This window comes from Dromiciops gliroides, chromosome 2 (assembly GCF_019393635.1).
Source record: "Dromiciops gliroides isolate mDroGli1 chromosome 2, mDroGli1.pri, whole genome shotgun sequence".
In the NCBI taxonomy this organism is placed as follows: Eukaryota; Metazoa; Chordata; class Mammalia; order Microbiotheria; family Microbiotheriidae; genus Dromiciops; species Dromiciops gliroides.
The window spans coordinates 487,669,783-487,691,776 of NC_057862.1; the positions used below are offsets into that span (position 1 = coordinate 487,669,783).

The window sequence follows — 21,994 nt, forward strand, 5'->3', positions numbered from 1 at the left end:
TCCAATCTAAGCCTGGAAAGGGAAGTGCAAATGCCTGCTCTGTCTGTAGAAGCTGGTTGTCAGGTGCAATATAGCATTAAATTAAACTTGTTAGAGACCTGAAGAAGGCACAGGAATTTGTCATAATGAAAAAAGTTCTGAGGTGATGGAGCTAAGAACTCTATTAGTTAGCTGAGAGATAACAGCTCTGCCTCTCATGAGGCTGAGCAATAAGGCAAACCCGGACTATAAGAAACTAGAGAGACAAGTTGAAGTTGCAGTTTAATGTAGAGCTGTCAAGTGATAAGTAAAATGTTGGCTTTGGATACTGAGGAATGGTACCAAAGATGCCTGTCCAGGTAGGAATGGAACTAGATGACCCCTGAGGACCCTTCAACTCTGGAACTGTAATTCCGTGATAAGAGTGTAGGGTTGGTAACTACCCCCAGAGAAATTCTATTAAGAGTTATTATATGCTGATAAAACATGTGGGAGTGGGAAGTGGGAAGAGATAAAGATTTCAAAATTGCTGACCGTATTTCTCAAATTATGTACAGTGTTACTGTCAGAGTACTATTAAGCATATTATGAATACCTAATGCTTAACTGATACATGAAGCTCCAAAATGAGGAGTGTTCTTTGTGAGATATGTGTGTTTACAGATATGCAGATGTTTCTCTCTACATGTGTACATGTGTGAACCAGTGATTTTACTACTGTAAAAAGTGCCTGATGCAGAAACTCCCTTCATTGATGTGAATCAATAACTACTAGGACCCTGAAAGGTTCATAGAATCATCGATGTTCAATGATTGACTAATTGAATTGAAAAATCCTCAAATCTTTTGCTCAGTAACTAAATTGCTTTCCACAAAATAACATATATATGTATGTATTTATATGTGTACACAAAATATACATACATGCATATTAATTTATATATATAATATGTGTACAGATATATAATTCAAAACTTCTAAAAATATAATATGTCCAAACAAGTATAGTTTTATCCTTCTCTTTTCTTCACATGGAAGAAAACAGATATGGAGAAGAGAAAGCTATTTTCCAATCCTACCAAATGAATCTATTTTACAACAAAACTTAAGTTTTGATCTACAGCATAAAGTTAGCAAAGAATGCCTAAACCCTATAAAAATGTGAATCTGAAATGGCAATCTTCTTTTACATAGAACTTGAGAAAGAAAATACACCATTTAAATATCAGCAGGAATGCTTTATTTAAGTTCCTCTGTTCAGAGACCTCTAGCTCAAAGGAACATCCGCTAGTCTACAATTTTCAGATGTCTTCAGGGAAGTTTAAATGTAATTTTGTGCTGCTAAAATAAGGGTTGAAATAGGTGGCTCCTCTTCAGGGAGAATAGAATGTAGTAAAATGCTTCTGATATGCTAAGGAACTTGTGTGGAGAAGAATGACCTTAGTTGAGTGGACAAATGGAACTTCGATTATGATATAGGGGCATTAAAAAAAAGAAATAGCTTCATATTTCTGAAGTAGTACATAATCTCCTAGGTTTAAAGTTTTTGCTTCAAAAAATTGAGTTGAAATGATAGAAATAGTTTGCTTTTCTCCAGGTGGAACATCTAAGAGTTAGGCTGTTTATTAATCAGTCTTCGTCAAGTATGTCTTCTTACTGATAAATTGCTTGGGTAAAACCCAGAAAGTATGTTATTGCTCATTTTTTGGACTTGCTTCTTTAAAAAAAAAACATTAATCCATCATTGCCATTTATGTTTGATGAGGGATAGGTAAACACTATAGGCCTCAAGGCATAGACCAGCATAGCAGTGGGGCCCTTGGGTCCATTGTACTCAACCCAGGGCTCATCAGAATCCCCTTACTCTCTGGGAGCTGGTAGGAACTTCAGTAAAAGCCAGAGTATAATTCTGGCAGGTTGTACTGTGTTTGTGAGAACTATTTTATGGGAAAAAGTTCAATTATCATTTGCAACCTTTGATCTTGCACAATGAGAAGTGGTATCTCCTGAGATTGGAGACTGAACATGAGAAGTCTTGGGGGCAGGAAGAGAAAACTGTCATGATCATGATTCTGATCCTTGTACAGAAATAGAGTCAGAATCAATTACCTCAAGAGAAACACAATAAAAATATACTGTTGGGGAAACACATGGTGCGTAATAGATTTTAGAAAAAGATCACTGAGAACACTAATTTGTTTCTTAAGTGAAATTCACTATTTAGCCAATTAAGAGGCAATTAAATTGTTCCTTGGCCTTCATCTCCTGAAGATCCTTCAGTCCTAGAAAAAAAAGCAACTTAATTCAACCCATATACTCCTATAGTGTTCTCTGCAAGTTCTGAGGCTACATATAACTGGGGACCAGTAATTTAATAATTATATAATATTTGATCCATCACCCAAAGCTACAAAACATCCCAAGAGAAAATTTCATTTCAATTCGACAAATATATTTCTAGATCCTATTACATATAAGGCTCTGGAGTATAAAGAGAGAAAATAAGACAGTGCTTACCCTTTAGGAACTTACTTTCTATTGGAAGGCTGCAGTGTATTAAGAGATAAATAAATTTTAAATACATACTTTTTGTTTTTTTTGTTTTTGTTTTTTTAACTAGACTTTTGATTTTATTCTAGGGAAGTGATTATCAAGCTTTTTCATTTCAGGACCCCATTTATACACTCTTAAAAAATACTAAGGCCCCGTGTAAAGAGCTTGTTTATGGGGGTTATATCTATCAAAATTTCTGTTATTTAGTAGTTTCAGTCATGTCTAATTCTCTGTGACCCAATTTTGGGGTTTTACTGGCAAAGATATTGGAATAGTTCACTATTTCTTTCTCCAGCTCATTTTAAAGATGAGGAACTGAGGCAAACAAGGTTAAGTGACTTTCCCAGGGTCACACAGCTAGTAAGTGTCTGAGACCAGATTTAAACTCATGAAAATAAGTTTTCCTGATGGAGCCCAGTGCTCCATCTGTTGTGCCACCTAGCTGACCCATTTACCATATTCAAAATTAAAATATCATAATATTATTATGAAAATAGTTTTTGGCCTCATAGATCCCATAAAAGGTTTCAGAGACTCCCTGGAGTAGCAAGACCACAGTTTGAAATAATTTGGTTTAGGGAAATCCTCATGGATAAAGATTTCTAATTTTCTCATTCTTTGAGAGTTTTTGGATGGCACTGAGAGATTATAGGACTTGATTAGAGACACACAGCAGTATGTATCAGAGATGTGACTCGAACCTAGGTCATTTTGATGCTGAGATGAGCTCTCCCCCAATCCACTATGCCATGCTGCTTTTTGTTTACAAAGTAATTTCTTTTCTTTTCTTTTTTTTTTGGTGAGGCAATTGGGGTTAAGTGACTTGCCCAGGGTCACACAACTAGTAAGTGTTAAGTGTCTGAGGCTGGATTTGAACTCAGGTCCTCCTGACTCCAGGGTCATTGCTCTATCCACTACACCACCTAACTGCCCCTACAAAGTAATTTCAAGAAAGAGAAGAGAGTACTGGAAACAGGTCAATAAGAGTAAACCCTAACAGGTCAGGAAGATCAGCAAAGACCTTAAGTAGAAGGTGGCACTTGAACACTATTTGTTCTTGCTTTGGGTGAACGTCCCTAATCCTCACCAAAATATTAACTCAACAGGTAAATTTTCCTCATTATGGAATCAGAGTAAATAATCAACCCCATCTTTAACTATGAAAACCTCTATGTCTCTCAAAGGGGCATCTAGGTAGTGAAGTGAATAGAACTCCAGGCCTGGAGTCAGGAAAACCTGACATCAAATCCCTTCTCAGATACTTGCTGGTCATGAGCCTGGACAAGTCACTTAACCCTGTTTGTCTCAGTTTCCTCCTCTGTAAAATGAGCTGGAGAAGGAAATGGCAAAAAACTCTGGTATTTTTGCCAAGGAAACTCTAAATGGGGTCACAAAGAGTCACACACAACTGAAGTACTAAAATGACTGAACAACAATTATAGCACCAACCTTAGGGCATCAATGTGTCATTGAGTGAGATGATGTATGTACTTTGCAAACCTTAATGTTCTATGTAAATATTAGCAATGATGATGATAATGAAAACTTGAGTTTAATTGGGACACTCATTGATCTTTTCTCAACCTTTACCTCTGTAGACAGGTACCATCTGTGGATCAAATGGCACTATCTTGGCACAGATCCCTGGCCAATGCTCCTTCAAAATCTTTTTTATGATATTATGGCTAAAAACAGAGTAATAGGAATCACTTTACAACTAAAATTATAATTCTGTGTGATGTAAAATGGAGCTACAACTGGCCCCCTTTTTTATATTTGCATTTAAGAAACATGGGGGTAGCTTTTAGATGAATTGGATATATTCCTTTTCACTCTTGCAAACTAGAAGACAAGTACTCTGATAACAGTATTTTGCTGATAACAGTATTTTGTTATCTTGAGCCAGGAGTGGGCTTCAGTTGCATCTGAGCCTGTTGCCTAATTGTTCTCAGAGTGGCTTGCCAACAGTAATACTGTAACTGAAATCGTTGTGTTTGGCAGACATACTCCAACATTACACTAACTCAACTAACATGTGAATTCATTCAGTAGTTGGGGGTGTTTTTTGTAGCTTCTTTATGCTTGTGGTCCTTTCAAACATAAGAGAGCCTACAGAAACCATACTGTTTTCCTAGTATGGCCAGGGTAGTCAGGCCAAAAATTCTATGTTAGGTGGCAGAGGGATCTTGGCTTTCAACCAACTGTGAGTATTCAAGCAGATTCAAATTCCTCTTTGAGGAAAATAGTATCCCTAAATACTGTTATCATTGTAGTGCAACATGAAAAGAAGTAGGGACATATCAGCATGATAGGGTCCATTGGAGAAATCATTTGTCATTCGACTATCATCTAACACTTGTCAAGAGCTCATGAACAACAACCTGACAGGCAGCCTAATGGATATGCTAAATATCTGTTACTCTCCTTTCCCCCAGCTCTATTCAATTCAACAAATATTTAAGTGCCTACTAAGTTCAGTAGAGGTGGGGCATAGGTAGAGAACAATGGAAAGCTAGGTGGTACAGTGGACAGAGTGACATCTTCCTGAGTAAAAACCTGGTCTCAGACACTCACTAGCTGTGTGAGCCTTGGCAAATCACTTAACCCTCTTTGCCTCAGTTTCCTCATCTAGAAAATGACTAAAAGAAGGAAAGAGCAAACCACTTTGGTATCTTTACCACAAAAGTAACCTAAATGGGGTCACAAAAAGTTGGACATGACTGAAATGACTCAACAACAAAACCAATAACAACAACAACAACAACAAAAAACCCCAACATGTTCAAGGTACTGTGCTTGGCACAGTGGGAACACAAAAAAAACAAAATTAAATAATCTCTACCCTCAAGGAATTCTATTTGGGAAAAATATCATCTAGACAAGACAATAATTACAAACAATGTAAAAATAATTTTGAGATAAAATGGTCATAATGGTGGGGGGGTGGGGGTGAAGAGAGGAGATGGGGATGGAATCAGGAAAAGCCTAATATAAAGATATGGCACTTGAGATGTGATTTGATAAAAGTAGTGTATGAGGAAAAGAAAGGAGTGCATTCCAGATATAGGGCAACATTTGAGCAAAAAAACAGAAAGAGGGGCAGCTAGGTAGCACAGTGGATAAAGCACCAGCCCTGTATTCAGGAGGACCTGAGTTCAAATCCAGCCTCAGACACTTGACACTTACTAGCTATGTGACCCTGGACAAGTCACTAAACCCTCACTGCCCTGCAAAAATAAAATACAGAGAGAAAAGATGGAATGTTATTTATGCGGAATAACAAAAGGTCCTAGATTCTCCTGAATGGAAAATGTGTGAAGATGGTTAAAATGAAATTAGACTAGCAATGGAACATAATCTACTTAGGCCATGGTCTCTTAGTTATATATGCAAAATTGCCTTCACTGAATTAAGGTTTAATGTTATGCCCTCAACTTTTACAAGGACTATTTTTTTTCCATGTCTTTCAGAGATATATTCAAAAACATTGTCTCCACTATGGTCCCTGTATAAAGATTCTTAGATAATTCTATATTTATATTAATTTGCAGGGAAAAGCTTGTCCATTATAATGGATTTACCTGTTTGTGAGAAGCAGGATGGTACAGGACAAAGAATGCTGGATTCGGAGTCAGGAGACCTGAGACTAAACCTTAGCTCTGAAAATTACCAGCTGTAAGATTCTAGGCAACTCAAATCTCCTCTCTGAACCTCAATGTCCTCATATGGCAAACGGGCCTCATGTTTTAATGGTGACATAATACTTCTTGCTGATTTACTTATCATGCAGGCTTATTAAGATGTGATCACTTTGTAAATTTAAAAGAACTATAGAAGTGAACAATTATTATGATTATCTAGAATAATATCTGATGTATAATAGGTGATAATAAGTGCATGCTAACTTGACGACCATTTATTTAGAATATATAGCCATAAGTAAAGGTAAAAGACATGCAAAACTAATCAAAAAGAGCAAAGCAATTGATATCAGGCACTGGAGATTAGAGAATCCCAGCATGTGGACACTGAGTTTAGCTTTTTGTTTCCTAGATGCTAAGGCAAAAAAACCTAAATTTCTTTGGGTCATGTTAGGATTATCATTGTTATTATTACAATTATTATTTTATGTTACAAAATTATTATTATGTGTTCTTCTGTTAGCCAATAAGTACTATATAACCCAAAGGAATCTGCATTTTTTCCTTAGCAACTAAACAAAGCTTCCTGGTCAGAATTGTTTGATCTCCAGTGCCTGGTAATATAACTCATTCTGCTCTTTTTGGTTAGTTTTACACTGTTTTAACTTTTACTCACAGGTATATATTCAAAATAAAGACCCAAAGTAAGGTAAGTAAACATGGATTTATTATCACTTATTAAGTTCTAGGCACTGTGCTAGAAATAGACAAATAGATCAGAAATTGCATAAATAAAAAATAGCTTCCAAATCATTGGCACAGAAGTCTGAGACTCATTTCTACAGATTCCTTGAGCAAAAAGCCCTCCATTATTCTGACTTGGACTAAATCTCTGTCAGATGAAAACTCTAGACAATAACATTTTGGTATTACTCAGCCAGATACAATAAGGACCAAGTTTTCAACTGTAATGACTCTATGGATAAGAGATTTATCATTTAGCAGGTATCTATTGTCTAGCATAATCACATATAGAACAAAAGGGTTTTTGAGATTTCTCATTGGGCTGTATTTTTGTATGATAATAAATTAGCCATGAATAGACAAATCCTAATTAAGCAAAGAGATTAGGGGTGACAAATTAGATGGCTACTAAAATCTTCTTACTTGTTGGTAATCACACTTTCAAGCATCCATTATGGCCTAGCTCAGCTTATTACTTTGATTCTTAGCTGGTTAAAAATAACAGGTGAAATATGGCCCGAGCTCCACATACACGGCTTAGTAAGTATCTAAATTTTATTTTAAAGCCAAGGAAACAAGAGGCAGGGTATTGCAGTGGAATGAGACCCAGTCTTTGAAGAGGTTTGAATACTAGCTCTGCTACTTTCCATGTTTTATAAAAGTCATTAAGCCCATTGGGGCTTTGAATAACAAGAGCCTCAGGTTCCAAATTCAGCTTGGAATGAACTCTTTCCACTTATAATAGTGCTAATTGTTCTCTCACTCATATCATCAAAGGATGCATAATGAAAAATAGGATCCAAAAGCAAATGGTCTCCTCTTGTCTCTCCCTCTGTACTCCCCAGGGGGAAAACAACAACAACAACAACAACAACAACAACAAAATTATACTAAGTCTAGATAACATTACCTCCAGTTGGATGATGAGAGTCTTGTCGGGTCAGAAAAATCAATTATCCTTCTACGTGTAGTTGCTATCATTCACAAACTGCTTTATGCCATGTCAAAACAGGTTCTGCATGATTTGAATCTGCCTGGGGCTGAATACCCCAACTGCCATCCCCCAGTTTACCACCTTAGTTTTCTGGATTTTCCATATTTCAGCTTTGTTTCCCTGCTTCTAAGTATTATTATTATTTTTCAAAAATGTACCCACTACTGCTGAAGGCATTTATTTATTCTAAATATATGTCTAAGTGTGGGAATTTGAGTCACAAATCAGTGATCTCATTTCACTTAAAGTACCTAGAAAGAAGAGCAAGATGTTATGCCCAGATACTTTAACCACATAAAAACACTTTTCAATTGAATCAATCAATAACAGGCTTTAGACTAAGGGTGGTAAAATTCCTTGGTCAATTTAGATGTTCTCGATAGCTATGGGATAAACTCTAATGACATTGCATAGTAAATATATTTGATTCATTTGAGAAAACTTGTTCAGGTCCTGTGAGTTATCTGTAAGATTATAATCCAGTTTGGACTCATTCTAATGCTAGAATTCTCTAGTCACGCCCCTTAAAAAGAATTATTTGGGGGTAGGTGCAGAGAGGAAGAAGGTAGGGATGAGAGAACCTTCAACTCAGCCTGGGTCTCAGTCTCCTTTCTTCCATCCAAATTTCACTAGATGAGGGCCTTGTGTTCTTCAGAGAATTTGAGTATAAAGCCTCCTCATTGGTCTCCTACTTCTATCAGTATCCTTGAAAATAATTGATGTAGTGACTACAACAGGAGCTGAGAAAAAATTTCATATATTGAGACTTTCCTGTCCTTTTTTCCAGTGTAACTCTTGAATTCTATTTATCATCTCTCTCTCTCTCTCTCTCTCTCTCTCTCTCTCTCTCTCTCTCTCTCTCTCTCTCTCTCATCTATCTCTCTATCTTTATTCTGATGTCAGAAAGGGAGGGAGGAAAGAAAGCTTCAGCAATTAAAGGAGGCAACAGCATGACAGCTATTATGTTTTCAAAAATAAATGTAATAATTTTAAGAGAAAAAAGGAACAGGACAGATACATTTTTTTGTTCATAAGACCAGCCTGTCTATTTATACCTTCCTGGGTCAACAACTCTGAAATCTGAAACTCATTTTTTATATTGTTATTTGTTCTCCTGGTGTAGCTGAGCACCCTGGCTGTTGGTGGGATTAGGCTCATCTAATAAAGATTTTATGGTTGTCAAAATGAAGAAGGCATCATAAGTTGGATTCCAACAATTCTGAAGTATATCCAGGCATATACTACCATTTGCTTAGATATTTGGATAAAATATTTTAGAGATACATCTTGCTATAGGTCGTTTATTTGAATATTCTTTGAATTCTATTGAAAGTTTAAATGTACTATCTTCAAATATGTCCCATTGAGCCCCCAAATTATTCCATTTCACGTCATAATGTTGTTCTCCAAAGAGAGTCCAATGACCCTGGCAGTAGAGTCTTTTTACAGTCTCTTGAAATCCCACATAAGGTGCTCACAGGCTGGGATGGAGATGCTGAGGGCTGCTATGGGCTCTATGGTAGAGCAGAGACTGGAGGTCAGGCAGAAAGGGGAGAAGGAAGAGGACCAAATAGAGATAAAGCCATATCAGAGGCTATACTCTTATTAAAATGCTGGTGTACCTGGCCCAGAGTTGGGTAAGCTTTTTAACTTTAGAGGGCAAAGGATTTTGGGTTTTTCATCAATGTCCTAATTTTAATGGTATCCCTGAAATAGTCCACAATGTCTATGTTGGGAGCCTAGAAAAAACTCCTACACCTCTAATGTCTCTTTTCTAGTATCCTATCTACCCCTCTAGCCCTGCAACCTCATAGTAGTTCCTATTCTTCTCTCTGTCTTAAACTTAAATGCAAAAGCAAGGGACAGAAAATTCTGAGGGAGGGAGAATATGAAGTATGTGACATAAATACCTTTTGCCCTTTTATGATGAATAAAATTACTGGAAAGGAAATTATAAAACATAGGTTTCAAATTTTAAAATACAAAGCACATGTGGATTTGGGGGGAAAAGAAAGAATACATGACTAATACTGAATGCTGCAGCAACAATAACATCCCCAAAACACTGGCTTTCATATAAATAATAGTGTCAGTCAAGGTGCAAGAGACCACAAAGAAGAAAACCACAGAGATTTAAACTATTATTTCAGCACAATAAAAAATGATGATGCCCATCATAAGGAGAAGGTGGAGACAAGAAGCACAAATATCTAATTGATTTGTAGGCATCCCTACCCAAAAGATATTTGTCAACAAACCTCTGAATTTCTCTGAAATAGTTTTATTCCTTATTGGTTGTGTTTTTTTTTTTAACATTTATAGAATACAAAATTTCAAGTCCTTAGGTGTTTGGTTTGCCCTCTATCTCTCTCCTTAATAATTTCATAAGTAAAAATATCCAAAAGACAGCAGACAAAACCAGTGACATTCAGTGTGCAGTGTTTTTAACCAAGGAAGACAAATATTGAGACCTAGCACTAGGACTGTATACCAAAATGAGTTAAAGGAGGGCTTTAGAATTCTCTAAATTCATACATTGGAAGTGAGGTGGGTAGTAGAAGACACAAATGGGCTGTGTTGCCACTAAAAAGAAAAAGAAAAAAAAGAATCCATCAAAAAAAAAAAAAGAAGTAAGGAATCTTTTGTGACAACTAATTCTTGTGCAACCCAGGTCCAAATTGACCCTATTCTCTGAACCCTGAATATCTGAAGCAGATTCAAATTAGTGATTCATCTCTTCAAAAAAATTTAAATGAATGCAAAAGCCCTTCTCCTGATTTCTTGTGGGATCTGTATATTTTCAAGTAATTTCCCTTCTTGTTCTTTGAATTTGTATATTTCTCAGCCTGATGGTATAATTCATTTGTTAGGTTCAAAGTAGTGAGTGCATTAGAGTTTAAGGAAATTCAATTCCAAAGGAGTAGTAAAAAATCTGATATCAATTTTTACCAATCTACCCTTGGTGAATGAAGTCCTTTTTAAAACTTCATGTTTAATGTAATAATTGAAGCCCATCCAAAAAGAAGCACTAGAATGATAAGAGATTTGGCAGAAACCAGATGCTAACATCCTTATAAATTGTTAAATCCATGTGTTCTAAGATCACTGGGAATAGCCAGTAAAAAACATTCAATTAAGGTTACAGATGTGTTCAGCATGAACCTATACTCATTTGAAGAAAGAAAAAAATGCAAAAAGACCTCTCCAATTACTCAACGAGGGTCTTGCAAAATTCTTTTTAATTTGCCATTTGTTAAAAAATGAATAAGCTTCCAAATGTTGATTTCATGATCACAAATTGGCTACATCTGGACAGATTTAAGCGTCTGGATATAGGTTTGTTTTTTTTTAACCAGAGTTTAAATTTTAATGAGAAGTTAAGTGTGTGAGTGTCAGGAAAGAGTTAAAAGCCAAATTTAATAACATTTCTACCTGGGGAAATTAAAAGAAAAGCCATATTCTACTGAATTCCATTATTAACAGCTGATCTTAATTAAAAATAGTTACTGACCTCAATAATAAATCTCCCCACCCCCCTTCATCTTGATATCAGTTTAGTGGGGGGGGGTTTGTTTGTTTTTGTTTTTTTCTTAACTCAACAAGTCTGGGATAAAGGGAGTATGAAATGGTAATGCATTGTTTACAATGATGTCCTTGCAATTTTTAATTAAAGGGACGTCCTTCCATTTATATATTTTATGGCACCAGTACATTTTTATTACCTCCTGTGCTGTTGGGATTTCAATTATTTATGTAAAGTTGTTATTACAGCTCACTCTTTGTAAGTGGTCAGACTCTATGCTGTGAAAACGCCAGTAGGGGAAAAGTCTAATTAATTAAAAAACTAAATTTTTAAAGGCTTTACATCTGAGGTAGCTAAAAATGGATTTCTGGCTTCAATGCTGCTCAGAGGTATGGAAACATTTCATTATCCCATGTGATTAGGTGCCTTCGATTTGGTTAAGGCCAGATAAATGACCTTTAAATATAAAGTCAAAAGCATATTTTTACAGCTGATGTGGCTTTTTCCCCAAGTCATCTATTTCAAAATTAGTTGTGCTAAGTTTTGTTGAGTTGAGAGTTTGAATATTGGAGGCATAATTTTTGCTGTCCTGTATTTCAAAGTTTAATTATGAAAAGCCATCTAGTTACTCAAGAGCATACATGATCCCAGAACACAATATAGAAACACATGATAAATGCTAAAGTAGTTCTTTTAAACAACAAGCCCTATAGTGGGTCAATCTGCTTAGGACTCTTCTCAAAAAATGGTGAGAAAAGGGGACTTAAGAGGAAGAAATCAACATAATGCACCTTTATAGTATCAGCATTCTATATTCATTTTAATTCTACACATTTCAGAACCTAAAGAGAATTCAGTGGAATAAAGAAAGAAGTTCAGATTACTTTTATTGCCCATCTTAGACCTGTCAATCACCAATTCCAGGCTGTCAACAAATATTCCATGTTCTCCCTGGGTGCATATCACTATACTAGGCACTAACCATGGATAATGAAATCACAGGCCAGGAATCATGTAACTAATTCAGGAAATGTATTTCATAGTCTGTTGCTGGTTTGCTTTCCAAATAAATCTGAGAACTTGATATCTTAAAATTCAATAAAAAGAAAAAAATAAAGAGATAAGTCCTTCTGTATAGACTGATTCTCTTGAAATGCTTTATTTAAGAATTTCTCAAGGTCAGATTGTAGATTTCTTTCTTCTTAAACAGAAATTTCCAATGGCATCATTGCTTGAAAGAAAATGGACACAACTTTGGGGGAATAAATATTTTTTGGTTAGATGCACTTAGTGCAATGCCCAGCACATAGTAGGTTCTCTATAAATGTTCTTTTTTTTTTTTTTTTAGTGAGGCAATTGGGGTTAAGTGACTTGCCCAGGGTCACACAGCTAGTAAGTGTTAAGTGTCTGAGGCCAGATTTGCACCCAGGTACTCCTGACTCCAGGGCCAGTGCTCTATCCACTGCACCACCTAGCTGCCCCTATAAATGTTTTTGAATGACTGACTGATTCCTGGCAGGTCCTCCTGTAATTTGGCATAGAGGAAAATAGAATTGAATCAATAGGGTATAGTGTTTTTCATGATCTTATAAGGTTTCAGTGATGTTGCATGAACAATTTTCTTAGATTATGTGTGTGCTGGAATACTTGTCATTTGAAGTACTTCCAATTTACATTATTTGAATCCAAATGTCACCTCTTTCATGAAGCCTTCTCTGATACTTCCTTACTGATTGGAAGTTCCATGGGAATAGGACTTAATCTTCTTGAGAAAAAGCTTGGTATAGCAAATGCAACACTGCACTTGGAATCAAGAAAACCTGAGTTTGAATCACTCCTCAGATACTAACCAGCCATGTGACCTTGGACAAGTCTCTTAACTCCCTTCGGACTGATTTTTCTTATCTGTAAAAGATAGTGCTAATAATAGCATTTATTTCCACAAGGTTGCTGAAATTCAACACATGAGATAGTATGTGTAAAGTGTTTTGCAAAATTTAAAGTACTATAGAAATGCTAACGAAGATCTAAACTTTGATTGTTTTATAGTCTGGGCACAACATCTTACATGCAGTAGGCATTTAATAAATGTTCAAATTATGTTTGCAGGAAGAGGAGATGAGCTTGTCATGTAGTAAGAAGGAGGGAAGATAGGGCAACTAATGTTCCCCTATTACCCTCACAATACTAAGGGAAAGTAAGACAGGTATCTAGCCTGCTGAGTGGAGTCCCTGTACTGAATTTATGGAAGGATGCAGACAAAAGTCATAAAATATGAGCAAACAGAGATGGGTTGAGATATTTATCATTAAAGGAAACTCATGAACTAATTAAATCAGAAATCCATTTTAGTATTTCAATAAAGTATTTCAATGGTCTATGTGAAACTGGTCTCTTAAGAAAAGATAGATACAAACCAAAAAAATACCTGGCAATAATAATGTTTTATCTAATGGGGACTAAATGTACAAAACAACAGTTTAGCTTTGATGATATGAGGGTACCTGTACTTTGCCCTTCTATGTGAGCTATGTATGATTGATCACTAGATTCTCCAGAGGAGATGGCCTCAAGAATGAGTGGTGTGAAACCAGAATATGCCTTGAGTAGTAGGTGACACCTGAGCTGTGAAAGATACTGAGAATTCTACAAGGTGAGGTTAAGGAGAGAATACATTCCAGGCACGTGGGACATCAGTGATATCTAGTGTTCTACAATGATCGTTGTGGCCTCCTTACTCCTATCAATGAAATATCTCTTTATGTAAGTGGGAACGGGAAAGTTTGCTAATAGCAAGTTAGGGGATATCCATATGGTACTTTTAATTCCCATAGTAGGAAAAGAATATTAAAACAAATAGTTTTAACATTTTAATGGATCTGTGATTATATTAATTTGGTTATTAGTTCCAAAGTTTCAGTGCATAATTTATCCACATTTTCTCTACTTGTTCCCCTGACACTCCATCAGACATTGCATCTACCCATTCCATCACTTTGTAGAGCCTGTAAGCTCCATGCTTTCTCTCCTCACTTCTATGTTTTGGGACTTGAATTTTCCTTTAAGGTTCATATCGGGTACTATCTATGTAAAGAGGCCCTTCCTATCATCCTGCTTAACCATGCGAAGCACAGAGAGACTAGTCATCAACAGGCTAGTCCTTGGAAGTAGGCACAGTTGATCATTGGGACTGTAATTACCCCCAAGTGGTTCCTATACTCAGTTTAGTAGATGTGATTAATGCTTGTGCTACATGGCATCAGCTTTGAAAAACACAGGGTCACCTTTAGGCCCAGGAGGACTTTAGTGGCAGAAATTATTTCATAAATAATTATAGAATTGTCAAATTATCGATATTATATAACAGGACCATGGGTAGTAAAAACATCGAATCCAAAAGTGATGGGAAAAGAATGAATTATTTTCTCCAGCATTTGTCACCAAAAATGTACTTTACCTATACTCTATCACTGTGGAACTGACTAAAGATCATCTTGTCCAATTCTTCTTATTTTACAGAAAAGGAAACTGAGACTGACATTGAGAGACTTGCTTATAATCCCACTCTCAGTAAGCAGTAGGGACATGATTTAAACTCAGGGCCTCTGATTCCAAATTCAATGCTTTTTACCCTCCACTGCGAAGATCCCTCTTTCCCATCAGTCTGCTTTCCATTGGCCTTAATTTTGCTATAAAGACCTGGGTTTTGTCTCTGTCCTTTGAGTTTGTCTCTTGTGAATACTCTCCTTTTGCCAACCCTTCTGCACATCCCTACTGACCTTGGACTTGATAGTTACATTTTGACTCATTTCTAGCCTGTTCCAAATGGGGACTTAGTTAGCTTTGTCAACTTCTTCATCTGGAAAGATTATTTGGCAGCCTTTCAGTATAAACCCTGGTGAGACTAATTTGTTAATTAGTGGATCCTGATTATCGCCATGTTGTTCCCATCCCTTCCCTCACAGCCAACATACACACATCCTTCAGATGAACCTTCTTAATTATACAACCCCACTCCATAAGTGGGATGGGATGTACCCCATTGAAGATGCCGGCATATTTCCAGTGTTTAGATGACAGAAGATTCTATTCATAACTTTAGGAAATCATTTGGGGTTTCTATCAATATAATATATATCTATCAATATAATAATATAAAGTACAAATGAGTATTCATTAATTAATCATTATATTAATTTTCTCAAATGATTCTATTCATATCTTTTTTCTTCAAGTTTGGAAGAGGAAGAAAAAAAGATTTTCCCTAGAATGTGTCGAAGAAAAACTTTTTCATGTCCTACTCCCTAATTCTTCTTGTGAATCTGGTTTAGATTTGTCTCTACCAGAGACTACCCCAGCTGGCTCCCATAAATCTTGTGACTAATGTGAAACAACAAGGGGGTACCGTGTATAGAGCTTTGGGCCTGAAGTCAGGAAGACCTGTGTTCAAATATAGCTTCAGATACTATCTGCATGATCCTGGGCAAGTCACTTGACCTACTAGCTTCAGTTTCTTCAAAAATAAAATGGGGGGGGGGGGCAGCTAGGTGGCACAGTGGATAAAGCACCGGCCCTGGATTCAGGAGTTCCTGAGTTCAAATCCGGCCTCAGACATTTGACACTTACTGGCTGTGTGACCCTGGGCAAGTCACCTAACCCCCATTGCCCTGCAAAATAAAATGAAATAAAATAAAATAAAATGGGGTTAATATCAGCACCTAACTCACAGGATTATTGTGAGGTTCAAATGAGACAGTATCAGTAAAGAGCTTAGTACAGAAACTGGCACACCGTGATGCAACATGAATAGTTATTTCTCATTGCTTTCCTCCTTGTGACTGCCTCCAAAGAAAAATGACTACACTCTTGCCAAATTAGAGAACCACTGACTCAGTCATCTGCAAAGCTGGCCAGGAAGAAATGCCCCAAAAGATTAGGTCTCCTGAATGCTAGAGCATAGATTTAGAGCTGGGAGGAAGCTTAGAAACCAAATAATCCAAAGCATTCATTTTACAGATGAGGAAACTGAGTCCTGAAGCCTAGAGAAGTAGGGATCTTAAAAGCAGTGAATGTTTCATTTTAAAAATTTTTATCTTTGTATCTGTAGTATCCAGCACAGTATCTGAAACTAGTAGGTATTTTTAGTGTCCCTGACACTGGTAGGTATGTCTAATAAATGTTTGTTGATTGATTGACCAAGGTTAAGTAGCAGACCAAGGATTCAGACTCGGCTCCTCTCATTCGAAAGCTTGTGCTCTCTCTACTTCACCTTACAGCTTCTATTGAAGGTGCAACAATTTCACTGACACTGAATAAAACTGGAGAAGAACACTCAATGTAGACGTCCCACATACTCCCCTACAATTCCCTCTGGAAAGTAGGAATAGATTCACCATTGGTACCAACAGTTCACTTTTGAAACCCAACTGCAGGCAATTTTGGGGACAAAATGCATTATATCTATGTTGGCCTATCTTGCTACTCTTGTAGGGGAGTGCTGTTAAGCCCTAGAACATAATACTAAGTCAGAATCTAATAATATTCCAACTGAGAAATTTAAATGGGATTTTTTTTTATTGCAGGAATTTTCTGGAGGCAAAAGTGTGACTTAGTATATTTCTAAAAGTGGGAACTGAAATAAAGATGTTATAAAATATTCTAAACAGAATAATGTTATTTTCTCACCATTGCTAACATGTCACCCATAATAACTTCTGCTATCAACATTAAAATCAAAGGCCGAGATTTTTTCAGCTGGTTAAAATTACAATAGCATTACTATTCCATGTTTTCCTAAAAAACAGATTCTATTCTACCAAATTAACATTTGACTATATTTAATCTTTTTGTTACTAATGCTACTGATAAGAAGCTTAGGAAAATGTTTAGTTTTGGGTAATTGAATAGACCATAGAAATGAATATAAATGTCCTGCAATATTTTTTAAAGCTACTAATTTTTTATTAACAAAGAGCAATGTAGCATTTAAAAGGAATCGGGTTATATCCCTGCCCCCGCCCAACAAAACAATATTATTCCACATAATGCTTGAAATCATCATGGCATTGAGAATGAATGGCTCTGAACTGTGGAATTAGAGGGCACATTTTTCATGTCACTGACTAGACAGTATTGCAAGAAATATAACAATGAGGTATATCAGTTGCAGGTTATATACACAGTTAAAGCAAGAACCTAATCATACTTTGTCACTTTGTCATTACTTAATTCTATGATGGTTGCAGTTATGCACACAGAATATAGAAAGAAGCCTTAGTCTCTGCAAGTGAAGAGCAACTCAATTTGGGGAGATATTAAGGATCACCTCTCCTTATGTCCTACTCTGATGGATGCCTCCTTGCATGTAACCCTTATGTCTCAAGGGCTGTGCCAGTGGAGCATGAGCTAAGGCAGGTTCTGTTGTACTGAAAAGGATATATATGTATGTATGTATATATATATATATATATATATATATATATATATATATATAAACACAGGCTGTTTCTGGTGATATTACATATGTATATACATACATACATAAACACACATACACATATATATACACATACATATATCACCAGAAACAGCCTGTGCATCTATTTTCCAAAGATCAGACTATATCTGGGGAGGCTTATCAGAACAAATTTGTCTCACAGGGAATATACATTTTTGGACACAATAACTCAGGAAACCAACAACTGATACATGGGAGATGTAATCTGCATAAGTAGGAAGAGCATTGATACTGTTGATCCTTGAAATAAAAATTAGGCACCTTAACAATTATATTAATGTTTCATAATGGGTTCATTATATTCCTGGTATTGCAGGATCATACATTTAATGCAAATATGGATCTGAGAGGAGCATCTTGTCAAATGCCTTCATTTTACAGATACCTGTAGTAGAAAGACATGAAGGATTTTGCCCAAAGTGATACAAGTAGTAAGTGGCAGAGATTTGAAACTGGGTCCTCTGATTCTACACCTAACATTTTTCCCAACATGCTAAAATGATCATATATATATATATATATATATATATATATATATATATATATATATATATATATATATATATATATATATGTGGGGGCAATGAGGGTTAAGTGACTGGCCCAAGGTCACACAGTTAGTAAGTGTTAGGTGTCTGAGGCCGGATTTGAACTCAGGTCCTCCTGAATCCAGGTTTGGTGCTTTATCCACTGTACCACCTAGCTGCCCCGTATTATTGTACTTTTAAAAACAAGTATGTTATTTGGTCACAAAATTTCATGGCTCTTCAAAAGCCAAATTATGGCTCTCTATAATAGTAATATTGGAATTATTCAATCAGTAGTGTCCATGGGTGCTTGCTGCACTGCTTGGGAAAATGAGTGCCACAGCATTTTTATTGAAAACAAAGCTAGTGTTCCTAGTCTTTCTTGTTGTCTGAGTTTTATTGTATCTGCAGTATTTAGGAATGTCTCTGGCATATAGTCGATGCTTGATAAGTGCTTGTTGATTGACTCATTGATAAGAGCACAAGATTTCTAGATTTAAAGATTTAGTTCAACATAATGTATGTGTGTATATATATATACATATATACATATATATATATATATATATATATATTCATCTATATATATATCTGGGATGCGGAGTCTCAGAGAAGTTCAATAATTTACTTAAGATCAAATGGGTAGTTAACAGAGCTGGAGCTCAAAGTTTGATCCTCTGCCTTCATATCCAGTATTTCTTTTCCATTATACCACACTGCTTCCTATTCGTCACCCTTCTCTCAATGGGAAGACCTCATTATCATTGCTTCATTTACCGGCTCATCAGTTTACAATCAGGTGCAAAGGAGAATACTAAGACCCCTAGAAACAACAATCTGTTCTCCCTTAACCAGAGTATCTGAGAAGGGAGAATGATTACTATGTTACATAAAGCCCATGACCAGCAGGATTTCAAGAATGCTGAGGAGGTCTTGGGATGCTTGACACTCTAGGTTGCTCTAATGGCTAGAACAGAATGCTTAACTAAATGTTTTGGTATATGGGATAAGCAGCAGACAACACATCTTGAATTAATCAAGGTGAGCCAACCAAAGCCTAGATGTAGCAGTAGAAGACTCCCATGAAGTGGGGCAGGGAACAGGGGGAAGCAGGGAGTTGTTCATTAAAGTTTTCCTCTGAGTACAACCCAGTCTTAACTAATTCTCTTTGTTCACTAAGTGAAAAACTTTATTTCTTCCCTATTGAAGGTCTAGAAGTGCTATCAGCACCTTCTAAACTTAGTATCTTGAGACAAAGAACACACCAGCCTAGTTACAACTCTGGGAAAGAGCTATGGATTTGGAGTCTGAGAGCCCGACTTGAAATCTTGGGGCTATTGTTTACTTAATTATCTGAGCTCGGAGAAAGTCAATAAACTCTTGAAGACTCAGTTTCCTTCTCTGAAAAATGAGGGTATTGTACCAAGTGATCTGTGAGATTCTTTCCAACTCTAAATTTTTCTTTCACATAATTTTGTAGCCCAATATCACACAAACACACAAAAACACCCCTATCAGCCCCTCATTGTCAGGTCTGATGGCAAGCAAATGTACATATGTACCTAAAAGGGTCATGAAATTGTTTGTTTGTTTTTTTAATTCCAAGAAGATTAATCCTGCTTACTTATAGGCAAGAACCTGGAATACTCTACTCACCACCTCATAATCACTGTCCCAGAGATATCAATTAGCAATCCCAATGAATATCCCCTTATAGTTTATAGATACTTATGTATTTATAAAATATCTTATTCATAGCAAAGTCAAATGCCCATGGACACAATACTTCATGAACAGGAGGAAAGAAGGAACCTTATCCTGAACCAAGCCTATAAGGGAATTTATGCACTAATAATTCAACCCAAGAGTGTGGTACAATAGGAAACATGAATTGACTCAGGAGTCATCACCTAAAGCCCACTTACCTGCATGATTTTGACCAAGTCACTTAATTTCTTTGGGGCTGTTTCCTCATCTATGAAATGTGGGAGGTGAATTACATGGTCTTTAACATGCTTTCAATCTCTAATCTCTTATCCTGTAAACACATACTTGCCAGTATAAAAAGAATAACACAAACCCTTCCTCCCAATCTTAAATCAGGCCACATACTAATTACCAGTTAAAGCTTTGACAAGGTGTTGTTTTTTTAACGTTTTCCCTTTCCACCTGATGTTGCATTTCCTAGTCTGCCTCCAAAGCAAGATTGTGTCTCTAGGCTAGGTAAGCAAGTTATGGCTTACAAGAGGTTTATATGATCTGATGGTATCAGTTTATCATGGTTGCTATCACAATAATAAAAACACTAACCCCACCAAAATAAAACAAAAAAAAGATTAAAAAATGAACAACCAAGCAAATAAAAGCAGCGTTCCTAAAGTTATTGATCTGATACATTCTCTGGAGCCATCATATGCACCAGTGCACAAAAGAGTCTCCTGTTACTTATATCTAACAGAAAGCTTAACCCGACTACACTTGCCCTTACGAAGGAAATAGGTAGGGTAATACCCGGGAGGAACTTAAAAGATTCCATCTTTTCATGCTTGCCCATCTCTTTGTTATTTGATAGTTGTGTGACCTTGGGCAGACTTCTCCTTCTCAAGCTCTGGGCCTGTTTCCTCCTTGATAAAATGACAGAGCTAGACTAGATGATCTCAAAGGTCCTTTCCAGGACTAAAGTGCTATGATTTTGTAATTCAAGCCTACCCTGGGGAAATCATTCCCAAATCAAGGCTTCCTACAGTAATGTATATCATGGGTCCTTTTACTGTGAAACTATCATCCCCCAATCTGTACATTTCTAGAAATTAAATGTTCCTTCCTTGCCAATTACGTAGATACTATTCTTAGAATTGAATTTTAGCTCTATTTGGAAATTGGTGAAAAACTTCAAGGCTCATTTTTCATTAAATTGGATATAACAACATTACTGTAATAGAAAAAAATTACCAAAGTTCAATTGGAATTTTTTTTTTCTACTAACAGTTATTAAGGGCAAGATTTCAACAAAATAGTTTCAGAATGAAAGGAAAATCATGAACTAGTAGCTGTGTACCTATATTCCCATAGCTAGCTAAAGCCTAAGTTTCCCAGGGAGAGAAGTTTATTCCCTTATGGTGAATTGAGGGTAGAAGAGGTGGGTGTGGCAGGTGAATAACCTGAAGTAATTATAACCTATATACAACCTGAGCTGGCTGGCTGGCCTCAATGAAGATAGATGAGGTAAAAATTCCTTTTCCAAATAACTGAAACAGTCTTGAAATGGTAAACACTTGCTTAATTAAACCATTTTTTCCCTAGAAGTAATTCAAAAATGTAGTATTTGAACACAATTTAGCCTTTGTAAAACACAAATGACTCAGAGTCATCATTAAAATTGATGCATATGCTTTAACGTTAATACAAAACAGAGTTGAGAGACAGAGACAGAGACAGAGACAGGCAAGGAGACAGAGACAGAAATAGACAAGAGACAAAAGCAGAAACAGAATGGAGCAGTGCATTTAAAGTATT

General features: G+C 36.3%; 1 protein-coding gene and 1 pseudogene across 1 annotated transcript in view; one reads left to right on the top strand and one right to left on the bottom strand.

The window, feature by feature from the left end:
* Positions 1 to 21,994, top strand: part of CDH13 (cadherin 13) — a 1,286,821-nt gene that overhangs the window by 1,157,387 nt on the left and 107,440 nt on the right. The gene's annotated exons all lie outside the window — the stretch shown is intronic.
* Positions 373 to 16,786, bottom strand: LOC122742391 (annotated as a pseudogene).